At 40.9% G+C, this 18,221-nt stretch overlaps 2 long non-coding RNA genes across 3 annotated transcripts; one reads left to right on the plus strand and one right to left on the minus strand.

The window, feature by feature from the left end:
• The first annotated feature begins 6,316 nt into the window (after window positions 1–6,316).
• On the plus strand, window positions 6,317–11,581 carry LOC136943997 (uncharacterized). Its single transcript, XR_010876731.1, has 5 exons — window positions 6,317–6,444; window positions 10,170–10,250; window positions 10,371–10,456; window positions 10,674–10,774; window positions 11,153–11,581. It is a non-coding gene; the product is annotated as an uncharacterized lncRNA (long non-coding RNA).
• A 3,771-nt stretch (window positions 11,582–15,352) lies between these two features.
• Window positions 15,353–16,703, minus strand: LOC136943998 (uncharacterized). 2 transcript variants are annotated; one of them, XR_010876733.1, is made up of 4 exons: window positions 16,602–16,703; window positions 16,178–16,295; window positions 15,893–15,978; window positions 15,353–15,489 (listed from the first exon to the last, which is right to left on the minus strand). It is a non-coding gene; the product is annotated as an uncharacterized lncRNA (long non-coding RNA). The 2 variants fall into 2 exon arrangements; XR_010876732.1 differs by lacking the exon at window positions 16,602–16,703 and having other exon boundaries at window positions 16,178–16,574.
• Between the last annotated feature and the right edge of the window lie 1,518 nt (window positions 16,704–18,221).

Here is an 18,221-nt window from a genome sequence, read left to right on the forward strand (position 1 = left end):
TATGCAATATGAGTAGGCTAAATGCTTGAAAATATCACTACAAGGGAAACATTTAAGGGGACGGACCCATCTGCAACCAACGCAAGCAAGCACACCCTTCAATTTCCGCAGAAATTGTACCTTCTCTAGTTGATGGCTTGTTTTACGTCCCTATAGAGACCCATTCCAGCCACCTGGACAGCAGTCCTTTACACCCCTCGACCTCTGACCTCAGTGTGACCTCTTCCAGATGTGGTTTACAGGAGGAAGTGAGGTTTTTACGGTCCCTCTCATTTGGTTCTGGCCCATGGTTTACCGTCAAAACATACAGCTTTGTCAACAGAGGAGTTACTATATGTGAATCTTCATGGAATGTGGTCTTTCTTATGGGAGCACAGAGATTTCCCAGAAAGTGTCTGATTTTTCAATCAGACAGGCTTAATGTTGTCAGTCATTGTGACGTTTTCTCACTAGTGACTGAGAAATGAAGGGTAGCCATCACTCAGTCACGTGACAGCAGTTGTAATCATCTGAAAGTGGCTGCTGACATCCGGTTTAAATGTTTCATGCATCCCATTCTTATTTTATGCTCAGAATATACAGGCCAAGAAGGTCCATGTGCTTCACGACATAATAGAAAGACTCACTTTGTATGGTGTTGCTTCCTCATAAAACAAGCATTTACGAGAATGGAGATATACACTTAAAGGTCCACACATCTACAGTTAAAAAAGGATGTCTCAGAGCTCCAAATCCTGGACAAGATGGAAATATATGTATTCTGTAATCACATTGTCAACAGCACATGCAATCTACTGAAGCTACACTGGAGAGGCAACTGACCCTCAAGTTAGTTCCAAGGTAGTTTCAAGTATGGTAACATCAAACACAACACATAAACCTTTGGTACACATCTGGTAGACTTTTTAAATGTCTCAATCTGGTAAGTAAAAGGGGACCACCGCACAATAGGACACCACATAGAGTGCTATTGTCCACAGGGTGTTGGAAATTATGAAAAGGTCACCTGAACACACAAAACAATAATTTCCCTTACAATATTTCTGGTGTGTCATTGCTAGACGGCAAGTCCTTAGCTTTCAACACGTCAACACCACAACCCCCCAACATGTCAACCAGAGTTGTTATTTATGCCCATTGCGATGTGGGACCATAGCAAGAAAAACAGCCCCTTCGTTCTAAATCCTATACCAGCACGTCACACACTGCCAGGTGTGTTACTTTTCAGTCTCCACAGACATTTAACAAGATAAAAGCTATCAAAGAGCAATTGTTGTTTACTCAAGAACACTTGCTTCATACATCAACATGCCACTGAACATTTTGCACCCTCAGTGTTGATTGTCTACCTCATCCATCATTCTATATTCTCAGGTACAGAGCAAATACATGGCAGCAGGGTTTTTTTTAACTTGTGTTTCTTCCTGTTAGGGTGATGTAGAATTATAAATATTTTTGGGCTGATAGAGGTAGAGATGAGAGAGTGAGTAAATAACTGAGTGAATGAAAGACAGAGAGAGACAGAAGGAGATCATGACCTAGACCATGAATGGTCAGAGGACACTGCCACAAGAAAGGGTTTGTGTCCAAATGGATCGTTCTTGTCCAGTCGTGGGGTGGGAGATATCATTAAACAGCAACAGTGTGAACGCTTGTCTTGCTGTCTCTAAGAAGTTCCTCATGTGACCACTCTTACCACCAAAACTTCATTAGACTCCACAGGAAACTCTCATTCAGAAGATGTCTGTACAACAAAACCCGTCTTTCACAGCACTGCGGTATTAACTGTTTGGTATGCACTTGGCAACCACTTGATTTAATATTTTATTTTCATCAAAGACAGTCCCTTTATTTCATCAACACAGCCTTACATAATACTTGACCCAAGCATCACCATGGCCTCCAACACAGCTACTGGTTAGTGTTTGTTAGCATTGAGAATACTGCACTCTGTTAACATTTTTTACCAACATCTCAGCACTTAGTGCTATTATTGTCTCTTTAACAGACGTCAAAGATTGGGTCATTTGAAGAGCAAGCCCTTATATTGATGGAAAATCCATCATACGCACAATGTGTGTCACACAACGTGTGAGGTTCTTTTTGTACAGCATTTGCGGGCATCAAGGAGCCGCTATTGAAATGCGGGAGACTCCCGGACCTTCCGGGAGACTTGGGTTGTCTGCCATACTATAGCGTTTGTCATAGTTTTTGTCTATCAGAAAATAGTGTGAACAAAAGAATGGTCAGAATCGCACATGTGCAACGTTACGCTGTGAGACCCTCATTCGAACGATCACATATGTGCGACGCCACTCCTTAACGGGTTAAGTACTTTATTTATAACTAATAAATACTGGGTAAAAAGACATAGTTTAAAACACACTGACAGATGACCACTTGCAAGATGTGCAGAGAAAGTCCCAAATGCCTTAAAATCTAGATCCCTGAGAGTAGGGTTACTATTGCTACAGGGGCAGTGGAAGCATGGGCTAGCGTCCGTCGCTCGTCGTCCCACACAAGTTCCTCGGTTCCCCCCTCTGGCAGTCTTGTTGCTGTCACTCGTCTCCAGCTCGGCGGCGGTGCTACAAAAGGTAACAGATCCTTCTATCGCGAATTCTACAGACATTTCTACAGAAATGGTGCACAAGTATCACGGGTTCTTGCTTTGTTCACTTCCCTTTACTTAGCTGTGGTTTAGGAACTGCCAACAGGTTGTCACAATAACTGAACAGTTGCTGTTGAAACCGATAAACTGACAGACTTCAAAGACTGATTCAGGTCAAGTGGCTAAGCATCCTGTAATGTTATTGCTGTGTGTGTATCTGTGTGAGAGAGAGACAGAGAGAGAGAAAGAGAGTGTATTGTTTGTGGGGATACTTCATCAAACATTTTTGGTGTCCTTAATCTACCTGTGGTGCCTGTTACAAAAACAAGCAGTCCCCCTCAGAGACAGCCTTAACTGTTTGAGCTTCAGTGATCTTCTGACATCATAACAGTAAAGTTATCTGAGAGGAGAGAGAAGGAGCAAGAGAGAGAGAGACACACACACATTTTTACCTGTTTGACAATAACTCTTTATATCTTATAAATGAATAGTCCAGAAGGAACACAAATGTGTTGTGAGGAAAAAGCTATAGTTTTCAACATACTGCTAATTACCCTTTGTCACTCCAAACCTGGCATCCTCATCAAACACTTCTGAGAGATACATTCTGAGTCACTTCTTTTGTCACTAAAAACAAGTAAGATACTAAACATTGAAATGAATCATTATATTTTTCTTGTGATTTCTCATGATAAGAATAAGTTATTGTCTTAAGACGAGAGAACGAAAACAAGTTGAAACAGAACATCACTGCTTGTTCCGGAAGAAGTTGTCCCTGATTTCTCAACCAAACCTTGACACACACCCCTACACATATGCATGTGCATATGCACTTACACACACACATGCGCACACACACAGAGGCACCTTCTTTATCATCCACAGTGCCACCAGTCAACAGAAACATCAAGGCACTCCTATGGGTTGTTCTCTCTGCGGCAACCCAATACTGTATGACATCATTTATATGCGACAAAAAAATTCCAGCTGTCATGGGTGCATGTGTGGACCAAGACATCTAGTGAAAACAAGAGCTGTGGCTGTGTCTTGGCCCTGGCCATTTTCCCATGGCAATTATCCACAAGTATGCTGTGCAGCAATGACGTTTTGCCAGCTTGTTATTTTAGGGTTAGTTGGGTGTGTTATTCTTGGAGATTGAAATTTCTGTATTTTTCACTGAGTAGGATGATCGCCAATTTGTTGAGTACCTTTATGCGATGCAGGTAGATCAAAACTGATATTGCAATCTTGCATGGTAAGAATTTGGGATCTAAATGGTAATCTCAAATATTGTTTTGAAATATTGCTGCTCCTTTCTTTAAAACATGCAGGTACCTGTAGTTTCAAACCCAAGACCTAAGCATGGAGGTCCATTGTTCCTTTTCACCCAATAAGAAGAAAATGTCTTCATAACTGGAACTTCTGTGAGGAGGTTTGTGGATGTTAGGAATGTCCACACAGTACATGTCAAAAAGAGAACCACAAATAGAAACTAATGTATGCTATCTAAAAACATCCCCTTAGCTTTGGATGTGTCTTTAGAGCTGGTTCCTCATTTCATTGAAATGAAAGATCACAAGACTGAAATGTAGGATCACCTAAGTGAAAGAGAATGTGCATGGTGTTAGACTCCACTTGCTTTGATGCATTTTTGTCTGCAGACAATAACTACTTTTTACCTTCACAACCCTCTATCCACTTGATCTTACTCCATGTGGAGGTGGTACAGATATTGTGACTCTATCCTAGGTGAAGCCAAGTGATTAACCATGTTGGCCTTCCCATACTAGCAAAATACCCCCCCTCCCACACAAACCCCCCTCCCACACTACCCCCCTCCAATACTAAACCCCCCTCCCATACTGCCCCCATTCAACATTACCCCCCTCTCATACCACCCCTGCTTATGCTGCCCCCGTCCATAATACCCTTCTCCAACACTGCCCCCCTAGGGCTAGGCAGTCATGGAAGTGATGGATAGAGATGCTTGCCAGGAATTCTTCCCTGCAGAGCGACAAACTGTAACCCCCTATGGAGGAGGACATGGGAGGGGGGACAATGGATGAAAGAGATTGTGTGTGTGTGTGAGAGAGAGGGAAAGAGAAAGAGCAATAGCGTGTGTTTGTGTGTGTAGGGGGTCTGGGCTGGGGGTACAGTGAATCTGTTTAATGTCAAGGAAGGGAATTAAACTTCCATATGGAGTGGAATGTGGGATTGGGAAACCCATTAAGGACGCAAAAGGATGTCTCACTCTACAGAATGCATTTTATGAAATAAATGTATGGAGTAAATTAAAACCTTATGAGCTACCAAAACAAAACAAACCCAGAAAATGTGTAAAATTATAAATTACTAGACCTTGCGTAAGCAATCAGTTTGCCAACTTCCAATTTTACTTTCACAAATAGAATTTGATCTTATAATGTCACATGTCTGTTGTCAAGCAAAATAGGATGGCTGAAGTTCAAATTCACTGTTCACTAAGGCAGCCCTACGGAGGGCAAGACTGGTAGGCATTCTTGTTAACATGTCTATGCAGCTCCCCTAACCTTCTGCACACTCAGAGTATACACACACAGCGGCACACACAGACAAATATACATGTGTGAATGTGAATATTTTTTAACTTCCTGTTGCACCATGAGATCCCAATATATTGAATCTGAGTCCCAGCCCCCAGTTAAATGTAAACTGACAAAAGTGCCACCAAGATCCACAATTTGATAATCTGTAAGGGATCGCTCTGAGGTTCAGAATCTGTGGTGGTTCCAGCTAGGATTGTGCAACAGATATATTTGAGAGTTTACATACTGACACTCCATTCAAATGCAGCATGTGGTGTGGACAGCGGTATGAACAGGTAACAGACACCACAGTGAAAGAGACACTTCACTTGAAGGGCTGAGTGAAAAAAAGGATAAACTGATCATTTTGAATGCACTGAATGGGAGAATGTGATGGGTAGAAGGATAGAAAGAGAAAATCTGTGTTTGTGTGTGTGACTCTCAGTAGTCCTCTTCTTACACCCACGGTCAAACTCACGCATGCCCATTACACAGCTGTGACTGTTTAAGACCATCAGGGGGAGGCTATGGGGAGGATATCTACACTCCTTTACTGGAAATCTCCATTCTGGAAGGCAGGGTTTTTTGGAAGGACGTGCCTCTACTAAGCGGAGGATAGTAGAAGGGGCTGGACTGGCTCCCAGACCTTAGCCCTTGAGAAATGTGTTTCTCTTCACTTCTCACTCTGACTGTTCATGTGATCTTTGGTCAACACAGGATGGAGGAATGCCAAAGCAGCACCTAGACACACACATACACACACACAAGTGGACAGAGCAAACTTGACATGTTGCCAAACTCCTGTTAGTCCTCACAGACAATGACGGCCTGCATTATAGATAAAATGTGCAGGTACAGCACAAATCATCCGTTTGTGTAGAGATCCAACGTCAGATTACACAACGACCGTAACGTGTCAGGATCTGTCTGTGGTGCATGTTTACTTTCACTGGTGAGTTCCAGTTTTAGCTGTTGGAAAATCTCTCACCAGCAGTACAAGAGGGGCGAGGGGAACAGAAAGTGACCTGTGTTAAGGAACTGAGTTAGGAGTGCATTTAACATTGCCTCTGGCTCTGGTCTCCAAGCCCCACCTCCCTGTCACACCAACATACACGCTTGTTCATTCAAACACCACTCCCCCACACTCAACACATAGGCAGTGTCTGCATTCGGTCTTCCATCTCCCACTCTTCCTCTGTCTCCCTACCAGCATGCACAGGCGACTGCTCTATCTCTGGGTGACTTGGGTCCTGGTTCTACCCTTGTGCTGGGGTGAGTACTCAATGACCTTTGAACTTTGCCCTGCTTTGAGGACCCCAGGGTTAATATCTGAGCGTCGCATTACTGGTATGGAGGGTTGCATGGTATACACTACAGCATCGATGTTACATTTATCGAAGCCCAAAATGTGAATGAATGGAATATCAGACATACAGAGAGGGGGTAAGGTTTTTAGTCAATCTCACACACAGGGCATTTTGAGGAATAATAAGCATCCATCTAGCACTCTGTAGAGTTGATTCAGAAAGCCACGAGCTGTGTTATTGTAACCCTACCATGAGCAGGGATGAGTTTTCTCAGGCACCAGTGGAGAGCTTCCGCAGGAGGGAATAATAATCAAGTCTTTCCAGCAAATCCCCTATGGGGATAACGTTTTTTTGTTCTTTGCTCCGTGAGGTCTTTATGCTGTGGAAGCTGTCCATAGACCAGTATAGACTTGCTTCTTTGGGAAAACTCGTCACACTTCAAAACCTTCTTGTTTTTGTTACTTTTGGCTCTGGCTCTCTTGTTGTTTGTCTTGTTTTGGCTGGGGTCCCCCTTGTCCACTGCAGACGTTTGTCTTCATTGGTTTTAGGGAGTTTGCAAGAAAGAAACATGCCAGGAAGTGGGAGAGTTTTGTCCCGAAACTGGTCGTTAGCAGTTTGGTCGGGTGATTCACGTTGCTGTTGGAGAAAGCACAGAGGAAGGTTTGGAAGAACAAGGCAGCTTAGCTATAAATTGCCAAAAGCTTTTAGGAGTTTATTCAGCACATTGTTATTTGTCAAGGTTTTTGACTGACGTTTCTTTTATTACAAATGTCATTGTTGTGTAGATTATTTTGTTACGTTTTTGTGAATCTCTACTGCAACATGATCTTTCATGAGGAATTCCACCTGATACACTTACTGCTCATTGTCAGACATACCTAGCCGTTTAAACGTGAAAGAAAACCTAATGGATTGCAAAGACAGGGATGCCTGAACATGCATGGGGTAATTCAAAGGTACGTTTTATAAATGGACATCCTGAATGTTTTCAGTCAATTCTCCCATTGTCCTTAACATGCCTTCTGGCACTTTTTAAGATGAAGATTCTCTTGACATGATGGACAACAAAGACTGACTGATGCAGAAGTCCAAGATTTTTTGCTCAATACTGTGTGTAGGAAGTCAGTTGGCTGAGCGGTGAGGGAATCGGGCTAGTAATCCGAAGGTTGCCAGTTCGATTCCCGGTCATGCCTACTGACGTTGTGTCCTTGGGCAAGGCACTTCACCCTACTTGCCTCGGGGGAATGTCCTTGTACTTACTGTAAGTCGCTCTGGATAAGAGCGTCTGCTAAATGACTAAATGTGTAAGTGAAGGCTTCAACAGACTCCAAACCATGCGCTGGCAGTGCAGAGATAACCAGCCTGTCCTCTTATCAGGACCAACTGTTTCCCTGTGTTTGGCACCCGTCATGTAGCGTATGATGTCATTACCAGGAACACCATTTTTCTTTAGTTTTTTTGTAAAGTTCAGAGACATGACCAATTGATCTATTTTCCCTGAATTAAATTACAAGTTCTACAACTGTCGGGCACTAGCCTTCCAAGTAAATGCAAGTAACTGTACAACATTTGAGACATAATGACCAGATCAAACATGTTTGGTGAATGACCTGAACACAACATCTAAGGTGTGGTGCTGCATGCTGAACGTCTGTCAGTGCTCCTCAGGGCGCTCCTCGTCTGCCTGTGGTTTACCATCACTCTGGAGATCTTATCATAGCTGAATGGAGAATTTATTAGGTGTAGTGGGGAAAGTGAAAGGCTGGCAGAGTCTTGGTGGGACAAGGTTTTGTGGAGAGTGAGAGGGTAGTGGTGGATGTAGGGGGGGCAGTGGTTGTCTCTGTGACAGAAATCTGACAAGGTTGAGAGGTCACTGTTTGCTTAACTCTGTAACAGGAATGCTAAGATCTGAAAGACACCATCTTTGGATGTGCTACATGGTCATGAATCCAGTTGATTTGCGAAGGCAAGTAGAGTTAAACAAAACCAAACAGTCAATATAGAAATGGAATTTGACTAATGGAAGTGTTAATTACACATTGTGGAGGAGCATGGAAAAGGATGTTGGGGCTTCCCAGCATGTAAACCTTATCCCAACCAGTTTGTCACAACAGGCTACGCGTTATCACAGAGACAGTGTTCTGTCTGAGCATTGCTGAGAGTAACCGCCCTTATCACCAATGAAACAGGTGAACTGAATCCTGAGGATACTGGAACACCAAAGCCAACATTGCTCTAAAGACATATCAATTTTATATACAGTATGTATATATGTACAGTATATACTGCATATGCACAGTATATACATGCAGTATGTGTATGTATTTATAAAATAATAAAACACTATCGGAAACCTACTGGATAAGTATATTTTAATTCAGTTAGTATATAATATCTGGTCTTAGAATTGACTACAAATAAAGGATATAAAAGGAATTATTAACTTTAAAAGGAAAGTATGGTTTTAAACATTAAGACAATAAGTGCAAGAACTATGGAACGCCGAGTTAGTCACAATTAAATAAATAAATAGGTAAATAAATAGATAAATACATAAATAAATATGGCTATGAAATAAAGCCTGAAATTAAAAAAGATGGCAATAAATATATAAATATAGCATAATATAATTATATTGTGACTAGCTCGGCATTGCATAAAGAACTACCAGAACAAAAGAAGTTTCCTGCCATTGAAATAAATCAAGGTAGGAAGCTAACTGCTGTTGACTTCTTGAACTACCTATTCCATGCCAGGATTCATATTTAAAAGCTTTGTTTGTCTAATGCTGTGTACTGGCTCTTCTTGTTTCTACATGTCCTATCACAGTGTCCTATCACAGTACTGTATGCACTTTAGTATTACAGTGTGAATGATATTTGGCTCAGAGAGTAACTTCCTCTTTTTTTTGTTGCATTTGTTGAGTTGAATACCCTGTGGTTGACATAATTGACTTTTCACTTTGTAAATACACATTTCACCCGGTCTAAGAAAAATATATAAAAAATAAGTACATGGACATCTTTGCTCCAAGTTAAAATGAACCCAGTAACAAGTTCAATACAAAGATATTTTCATAGGAGGTTTGCTCAATCTGGAGTTTCACAAGATGTGTGTTTGTTTTTCGGTCCAGCTAAAGAGTGAAAGCTGAAACTCATTGTAACAGCATATCTCTGTCTGTAGGGGCTTGTCTTCCATCCCTGCACACTACCCCCTGCTGTTCTCTGGTCATAATTAGTGATTGATGGAAGACATGTTCCTCCTTGTATTGTCCTTCTGCCAACTCCCACATGGATCCTCCTGGGAGACAAACCACCCTCACGCTTCCATTGTTCGCCTCGCTTTTTGGGAACCATAACTCACACAAGGTGTCTCTGTTCGTCTTGGGCAAGGGGACAAAAAAAATGCAGGCGCACCTGAGTGTTTATTGCTCCCCCAGGGCAAGCCAAACAAATGAGGTGGGATTCCCCGGACCCACCTACAACAAATCAGGGGCCCATTGTGTGTGTGCAGTGAGAAAATGTAATCCACATGTTCAACAGGGCATCAAATAGGTTTGAAACAGGAGATACTGAGGAGCACAATGGTGCTATCCAGAAAGACAAATAAGAGTAATGAGATGCAAAGTAACCTTTTGTTTCAAGGCTTGCCAGGTTGTTGACAAAAATGTGTCACTTTTTCCATCAATAGGAAACCAAGATGAGGAATACGATGACGTTACTCCAACGCCAGACTATGACTACAGTGCCACTTTGGACTACATATTTTACAGTAAGAAACTCTAAAATGAAGAGAAGTTTGTGAAATATATTTATTTGTTTCTATGTCAATTTCTACATACAACTTTGATGTAACTGTACTGTTTGCAATACTTTTTCCATCCTACTTAAGGTAATAGCAGCCAGCCAATTGACTACAGTTTGTTTGAAATAATAGGGGACGAAAATGAAGATGAGCCAGGCAATCCTAGGAATGAGGTACCTTGTGTTCATTACTCTTAAAGTGCACACATGGTCACAATGTTAAGGTATTCAGCACCAAGTGTGTCACAAAATTATAATATACAGTGTTCTCCATTAATACAGTATATTAACCTCACTATAGAATTCAAGGGACTCACTTCTAAAAGCAATTATTTAATGCCTGTAAAGTTCCTCACATCATTCCTAACTGCCATGTCATGATCCAAACTAGGCTGCTGTGATTGGCCAATCATGCCTAGTTCTGATCCTAGGATTGGCTGCTCAACAGATCTGTCGCTTAGCATGAAGGAGGCCGTTCAAAACAGAGCATAGGTAAGACACGCGGCTAGGGCATTACAACATTAAATTACTACATTATTACCACTACATGCCAGGTGAACACGAAAAGGAATAATCTTCACAGTATCTGTGTATGAGGGGAAACATTGTTAGTGGAACATTTCACGCATAGGGGTTGACACCTAACTACAAAGGTCAAAGGTCTCCCAACACTATGGCCAATACCCATATTTCACAGCCATAAAAGTATAGTGCTCTCTAGATGCTTAAGTTAAAGATTCAAGTAGGCCTGAGGGCACTGACGTAAACATTATTTATCACTTAAAGAAAAGAATCTCAATGTAAACACCATGAAGTGTTCTTTAATACTTTGGAGATAGTCTCATTACGTTTTCTGTGTCTCTTTCCCAGATATGCTGGATGTCGGACAGAGCAGAAGCCTACTGACTGACCTAGTATGTCCCATGGTTCATATCAGTAGTGCAACCAGGAAATGCAGCATGTGAAGTTTCTCAGCACGATGATAATACAACAATGGTTGTATGGACTCTTTAGGGCACTTTTGTTTTTGAGATGATATACATTTGTGAGTGCACAAATTTGAATTGTACTTAATTTCTAATAAGGATCCAATCGGTTTTTACAAAATTGAAGGTAAATACAATTGCCTTGATAATGCCATTCAAATAACATTTTCATTCGATTTAAAGCCACAACCCCAAGTCAACCAAATGTGTCACCCCACAGTACTTTCGCATACTTTGTATTGTCTTTGAGAACATTTTCTACAACATTTTTTACTGTTTATACAATAAATACATTATTCAATTTTATGTGTCATATTTAGTAATGCCTATCTTTTCATTTTCATTTCACCTTTCAATTCAATGTTCTTTGGGTTAAACAAAATAACAGCTGTAATGTTTTAGAGTTTTCTCTGCCATAAGTGATAGCTAGCTCTAGATGCATTAACACCTGGGTGCATTTTTCTATTCTCTGTGGTCAGTACTTCATAGTTAGAATGTAGGTTTTAAAGCATTGCAGATGTTAACTGGAAGGAGTCAAGTACCATGTGTATTGATAATAGGGTTCCAATTATCCTCCCATCCTTAGAAAAGCATTAATGCTAAAATTATATGTTTACCATAAAACAGAGAGGCCTACAGTGGGGTGGGGGTAGGATGTGTGTGTATGTGTGGTAGGGGGCATTACAGTGCTACTCAACAAGCTGTATTTATTTTATTTTCTCCTCTAACCTGACATGATTTCTGAGGCTGTATATTTTCCCATTCAAACACAAAGCCAAGGATTTGTCAAAGGGAGCGTATTGCATTCTGGGAAACGTACGGCCCAAGGCATGGTCAAAGGGCTGGGCTGCAGGAGAAAACCATTAGGGAGGCAGAATAGTCCTGACATGGTGTGATGCCTCCTTCAACCGTCATCTGCTGATCATCTTCACATGAGGGGGAGTTCTTGCCATGTACTGAGAAGGCAACTTGATTTTCAGGTGAAGAAATCAAATGAAATCCCACCGCATCAGCAGTATTTGACATGTTTAAAGTACTGAGTTCCACCTCAAGTAAAACGTCTATCCAAAAATGCAAAAGTGTTTCCTCACCTTTTTCTCCTCTCAATACTCACCCACCCCCAGCTCTGACCTGCCCAAAAACATGTCCCCTCCTCACACACACAACCTGTAAATAACTTCCAGCTGCAAAAGTATTAAAGTCAACACAAAACATCTGCGTGTCTCTTATACATCTCTATTTATACTGGCACAAACTCCCCTCTGAAGCACAGTCTGTCCACATGACTCGGGGCATGCACACTGTGGGAGAGCTCTGGGAAAGCACAGACCGGCAGATAAAGAGAAGGGAGTGAAAGGATTAGGGGTTTGCCATTACCATACAAGAAGATAAAATACAAGAGTTGTCTGCCTATACTGTAGGTCTACTAGTGTAATAAAACGTATGAGCTTATGTAGCACAGCACTATCAATACCAATATTATATAAAATTGTATTTGGTTAAATTGATAACTATGATGTATTCATAGTATGAGATACTAAGTCGTTAAAGAAAAGAATGATCTAAAAATGGTATGGGAAATTGATTGAAATCCACTAAATCAGACAGAATTTCAGAGACCCAATACCTGGAACTGATTGACGTCACATGGTCAACGCGGCCGCCTGATACGTGCCCATTGACATTACTGGGCTATTAAAATCATCTAAAGAAGGAAAAGATTAAACCAGCAAGAGGGACAGCCAAGAGATTAAGGCTGTGGGGTGTTCCCTTTTTATCGCTTTATATAACAGGTGCCGTAAGGATGAAGGAGTGGTCTATAACAAATTTCATTAATGAATTGTTCTGTTTCTTGTTGTATTAAGTAAAAATCAACCAGCCTACACACATCCTTTGTGATCGATAAAAAACGAGTCTAAGCGTCGAATTACAAGTTGTCATATAAAATTCACTTGGGTTAATGGGTCTAATCCAATTAAACCCAACCAAACCAAACATGTTTTCTTAGCGTCGTCTGCAATCTCCCATCGTCAGCCTGGGGCTGCAACAATGGGATTGATTACATAAAACAGATCCAATGAAGTATGTGGATGACGGGTGTGTAGGTGTCTGCTGGGCGACTTCCCAGTACTGATACCTAATTGAAGCTCATTCAGACGGAGGAGATCGACAACTAAACCTGCTGCTCCTTTTCAGTACCTTGGACAGCGTAGCAAGAACAGCGAGAAGTCACTTTACTGACTGCATTCCATCCATCACAGAAATGTCAAAATCAGCAGTTATGCTCCTTACTTCTGTTTACTTTTTTTACATATTATCTTCGACGTCAAACGTGGCTGCAGGATGGACTGATGAAAGGTTACCATCTAAGCATGAAGCTACCGAGGACACAAGGGAATTGGTGAGTTCTGGCATACAATTAAATCGCTGGAACCAAGTAGGCTACTTTAGAAGTTCAAAAAAATCCTCATGGTTATTGTACCTTCTGGCTCTGCGTGTAGAACAGACTTGATAACCGCAACACTATAATGAATATTAGGAACATATGTGGCAAATCAATCCAAAGGTGACAATTAGGCCTCTATCTGCTGATAGTGTTACCCCAAAATGTTTTCCTGTACACCTTGTATCATGTAGCTATTGTTGTGGGCTATGAGAACGCCAGACCAGTTCACCAGACCTGTTCTAGAAGCAGCACAATCCAGGACCAAGAAAGATCCGATGACCTAAATAGTGGGTAATTTTGTGGGTATTTTCCGCCAATATAGGTCTGTTTCAGTTAGTACTACAGCTGAGAATGTTGGCACTAAAATAATACAGTATTACCACTAATACTTATGGTTGTTACTGGACATAACCAGGGGTTTACTCTGTTTTTTTTCAGCTTGGTGTTCTTCACAACGTTCTAGAGAAACTTCAGAACAGGAGAATGGCTTCATGGGAAAGAAGACAGAGCCGCCTCCCTAGTGTAAGTCCAATAAGAGGTTATACGTGACAGATTCCTTACAGGTTATATCTCACAGAGGGATTTTCACATCTTCGACTGGTGAATAAATATAAACCCATTTTTGAATTTGTGGGTGCAACACAACATAACTATAAAGACAGATTTGTTGTGCCACAGACAAACAACAATGTTTCAAATTTAAAACTGGTAGCCCTATACAAAGTGAAAATGCACTATACTCACTACACTATAAAATTATTTCAAGATTGAATTACACACTTGTCATATGGGGGCAGATAACGGTTGATTGGTGTCTCACAATGTCTGTCTAGTTTTGGGGCTAGTAGGAACCTACAGCAACTGCTCGACACTACAGCAAGCAGATAGAAAAAGTATATTTATGTTATTTTGCTTTCTAATGTCTGTGCATATGTGTCATTTCCCCAAATTGGTTTGCAGTGTAATGTTGGTGATTTCTGCACAGCGAAAAAGGGACCACGGTTTGGCCAACTATGTGACTGTCCAAGAGGGTCAAAGTGCAACCACTTCTTTCTCAAGTGTTTGTGACTGATGGCATTTCATACTGGATTTGACTATTTCTGTATTGAGTTTTGATTGATATCTTTTATAATCTATCATGCAAGTGTTCTTTATATAATTTGCCTGAGAAAAGTTTTGAATTAATGTTCATGTTTACTTGATAAACTGTAGGCAAATACTTTATTACGTTTTAATTACATGCAACAACATTAAATGTTCTGTAGTACTATAGTACTCAGGTTAAGGATATGTTAACAAAGCATCGGGACTTTAGTAAGAAGAAACATAATAGATTACATCACAGCCTTAAATAACTATATATTGTTGTACTGCATTAACAGCAAGCACTTTGATCCGAACAGAAAACTTAGACATGAGAAGGAATTATACAGATGACTGATAAATAACACCCTGTTTAAACCCTCAATATAATCAGGTAAGACAGACACATCTGTATCCATAAACTATTACACCTTGGTATATACATTACTCAATAAGGCCACCACATGAAGAAATTAGATTAATGTGCAGTAAAATGTTCACAATGGTAAATGAGGTAGTTCAACTTTGGAGGAGACTATATGGATTCGATCTGCCGACGGACCTTCTCTGATGCAAGGCGGTCCAAGCCACGTTGACGGGCAATCACAAGTAGGATGAAGACAACCGTCAGAGTCATCATGACTCCCTCAAACCTCCAGAAGAGCTTTTCCTCATGTCTTAAAGAGCGACAGCTGACAGAACGATGGAGAATTAAGACTGATGCTAAAGCCTTGAGACTGCTTCACAAAGCTTAGTGGAGTATCATAGATTTAATTTATAAATTGTCATATAAATTCCAAACAAGTTATTTTCCCTGTAAATCCATTCCAAAGTGTTATATTTGTTATCACAGCTACCTATCTTTTTAAAATTCTAATCATTTTCATCAACTCAATGTTATTTAAGAAATCAAGGACAACAAGCCTACCTCTTATGTTCAAGTTTGTTAGACTTTGAACAGTTAATCTGCTCAATGAATCCAGTTAAGTGACAAGGTGGCCACGAATTCTAGGAGTGGGGTAATAAATAAATCATAACATTTGACAATCAAATAATATTTCTGATTTACACTTGAAAATAGATGTTTTTTCTTACCATCTGAAAAGGTGTACACTGGGCACACACTGCCAAAATTGTAAACTCCTCTTCCTGCCAGCAATGAAGGGATGAAGTGCTCATAGCTGCAATTAAAATTAGGAGTTATTCTTATCTGTTATTTTGCTGTTGGCCCGAAAAACCGTTGGGAGACGTACAGTAATTAAGAGTTTGGGGTAGGGAGTTAACTGTAGGACTACTGTAGCTTTTGAGTTGTAGATCCACTGAAAAACAGACAAAGGATAATATATTTAGGTTTAAAAAAATTAAAGACTGTAGGCCTACCTGTTGCACGTTCTTTTAATGAACGAGCAGCACCGTAGACACTAAGAAAGCACACTGGGTTAGAGACTAGGTAAACTCGTTCAGTCTGGTTTCCACGAACAAATTCAAGAGGGCCTACCTGAGCGGCAAGCAGATGGCACAGATCGACAACGCTAAAGTTGGTGAACAGCGCATTCTACTGGCCAAAGGGCAAAGGTACAACCACGAAACTGCAACAAAACTTCTAAAAGAATAGTTCAACAAAACATAAGCAAGTATTTCTAAATAATAGCAAATACCTGTCTTAATCAACGAACTACCAATAATATACTTACACTAACCATCAAAAGCATGCTGTACGAAGTCGTAACTTGTCTACTTTATGAATACACCGCATGCTTGCTCACACATTGCAAATTAAGGTAAATACAGTTTAGTGGCTTACCCCAAAATGAAGTGCTTGTATTACAGTGTTTCCATTTGACAAATGTAGATAGTGTTTTCACGATTTCATTGTAAGATTAGTCCGACTGATGTTTGCTTACAAGTCAGTAGCCATCTTGCATTAGGTGCGTTCGGCATGGACTGGCTTGCAGCGCCGCAGTCGGCTGCAGGCGGCTAAATTGAAACAGTGAATTCTGGTTAGACTTTTTGTCCGACTTGAGACGGCGCCGAGGCTAGGTCACTGTGACGTAGCATCAAAGTACCGTGAGATCGATTCGAGAACCGCCGGCTGTGTAGCCCATAGACAATAGGTGCGTTCGACTTCATGCAGCGCCGACGTCACCTGCAGCCGCCTGCAGCCCGGCTGACTTGAAGCAGCCAATGGCATTCTCAACGTCAAGGCAACCGGCTGCAGCCGTCTGTCGGCCTCGCCGGTGCTGTATGAAGTCGAACACACCTATATATACATGTATATATGTTCATGGTGTATCCGAGCGCATTTTCTAAAGAGCAACTGCACGGGTTCTAATGACGACACAGCTATTTCATTATTAGCCAGACTCACACACGACAACTTTGACGCGTGTTTTGTAATTATTCTAATTATTCTGTCACCTTCGGTTTCGCCCATAATCAAATCCGGACTAAACTGTTTAATTGAATAAAAATGTGTTGAAGAAAGGGTTTTAGTCCGCCTCTTCACTAACGGATTCATGCATTAAACGACCGGCGAGAGTAGCCACTTGCAGTCGGGGAGGAGTTAAAGATCTTGTAAAGATCATGATTTGCTTCTCAGTACATTATATACGTGTGAAATGAGTTCCTGAAAGCATGTGCAAAGCGCTAAAACAGTAGAACAGTTTCTCTTCCGTTTTCAGATCAGGTTTTAATGGGCGGGGCCAAAAAGTTAAAAACACATTAAAACGTAAATATATATATATATATATATACACATGTAACATTTATATATTTAGTGTCTCATTTAATTTGTAATTTATATATTTTGTATGTCAATTAGGCATTTCATTATATAATTAGTCGTTTATTTAAGCTTTGTGTTATGTAATTATTTATTTATCCAAGTATTTATTTATTTAGTTTTGGACCCTATAATCCTCCATAGCTAGCTAGCTAGCTTCAGGATGTCACCCTCCACCCGCAACTGCATCTTCCCTGGATGCAAAAAGTGCATCCAGGGAAGTCAGGTGGCTAAGCGGTTAGGGAGTCGGGCTAGTAATCTGAAGGTTACCGGTTCGATTCCAGGCTCTGCCATTTGACGTTGTGTCCTTGGGCAAGGCACTTCACCCTACTTGCCTCGGGGGGAATGTCCCTGTACTTACTGTAAGTCGCTCTGGATAAGAGCGTCTGCTAAATGACTATATGTAAATGTAAAAACTTCAGCTGCGCTGCGACACTATTTAATTTCCCTATTGATGAGGAAAGGAAAAATAGGTGGATTGATTTTGTGAAGAGCCACGCTGATGGAAAGCTTCGGATAAACTCCAACAGCCGCCTCTGCAGTGGATAAGAGAGTCTGCTAAATGACTAAATGCAGTGACCATTTCACAGCGAAGTAGTCAGAACAAGTAGTCTATGCCTAGTCATATTTTCGTTATCACAC

Source organism: Osmerus mordax, chromosome 6, assembly GCF_038355195.1.
Source record: "Osmerus mordax isolate fOsmMor3 chromosome 6, fOsmMor3.pri, whole genome shotgun sequence".
Lineage (NCBI taxonomy): Eukaryota > Metazoa > Chordata > Actinopteri > Osmeriformes > Osmeridae > Osmerus > Osmerus mordax.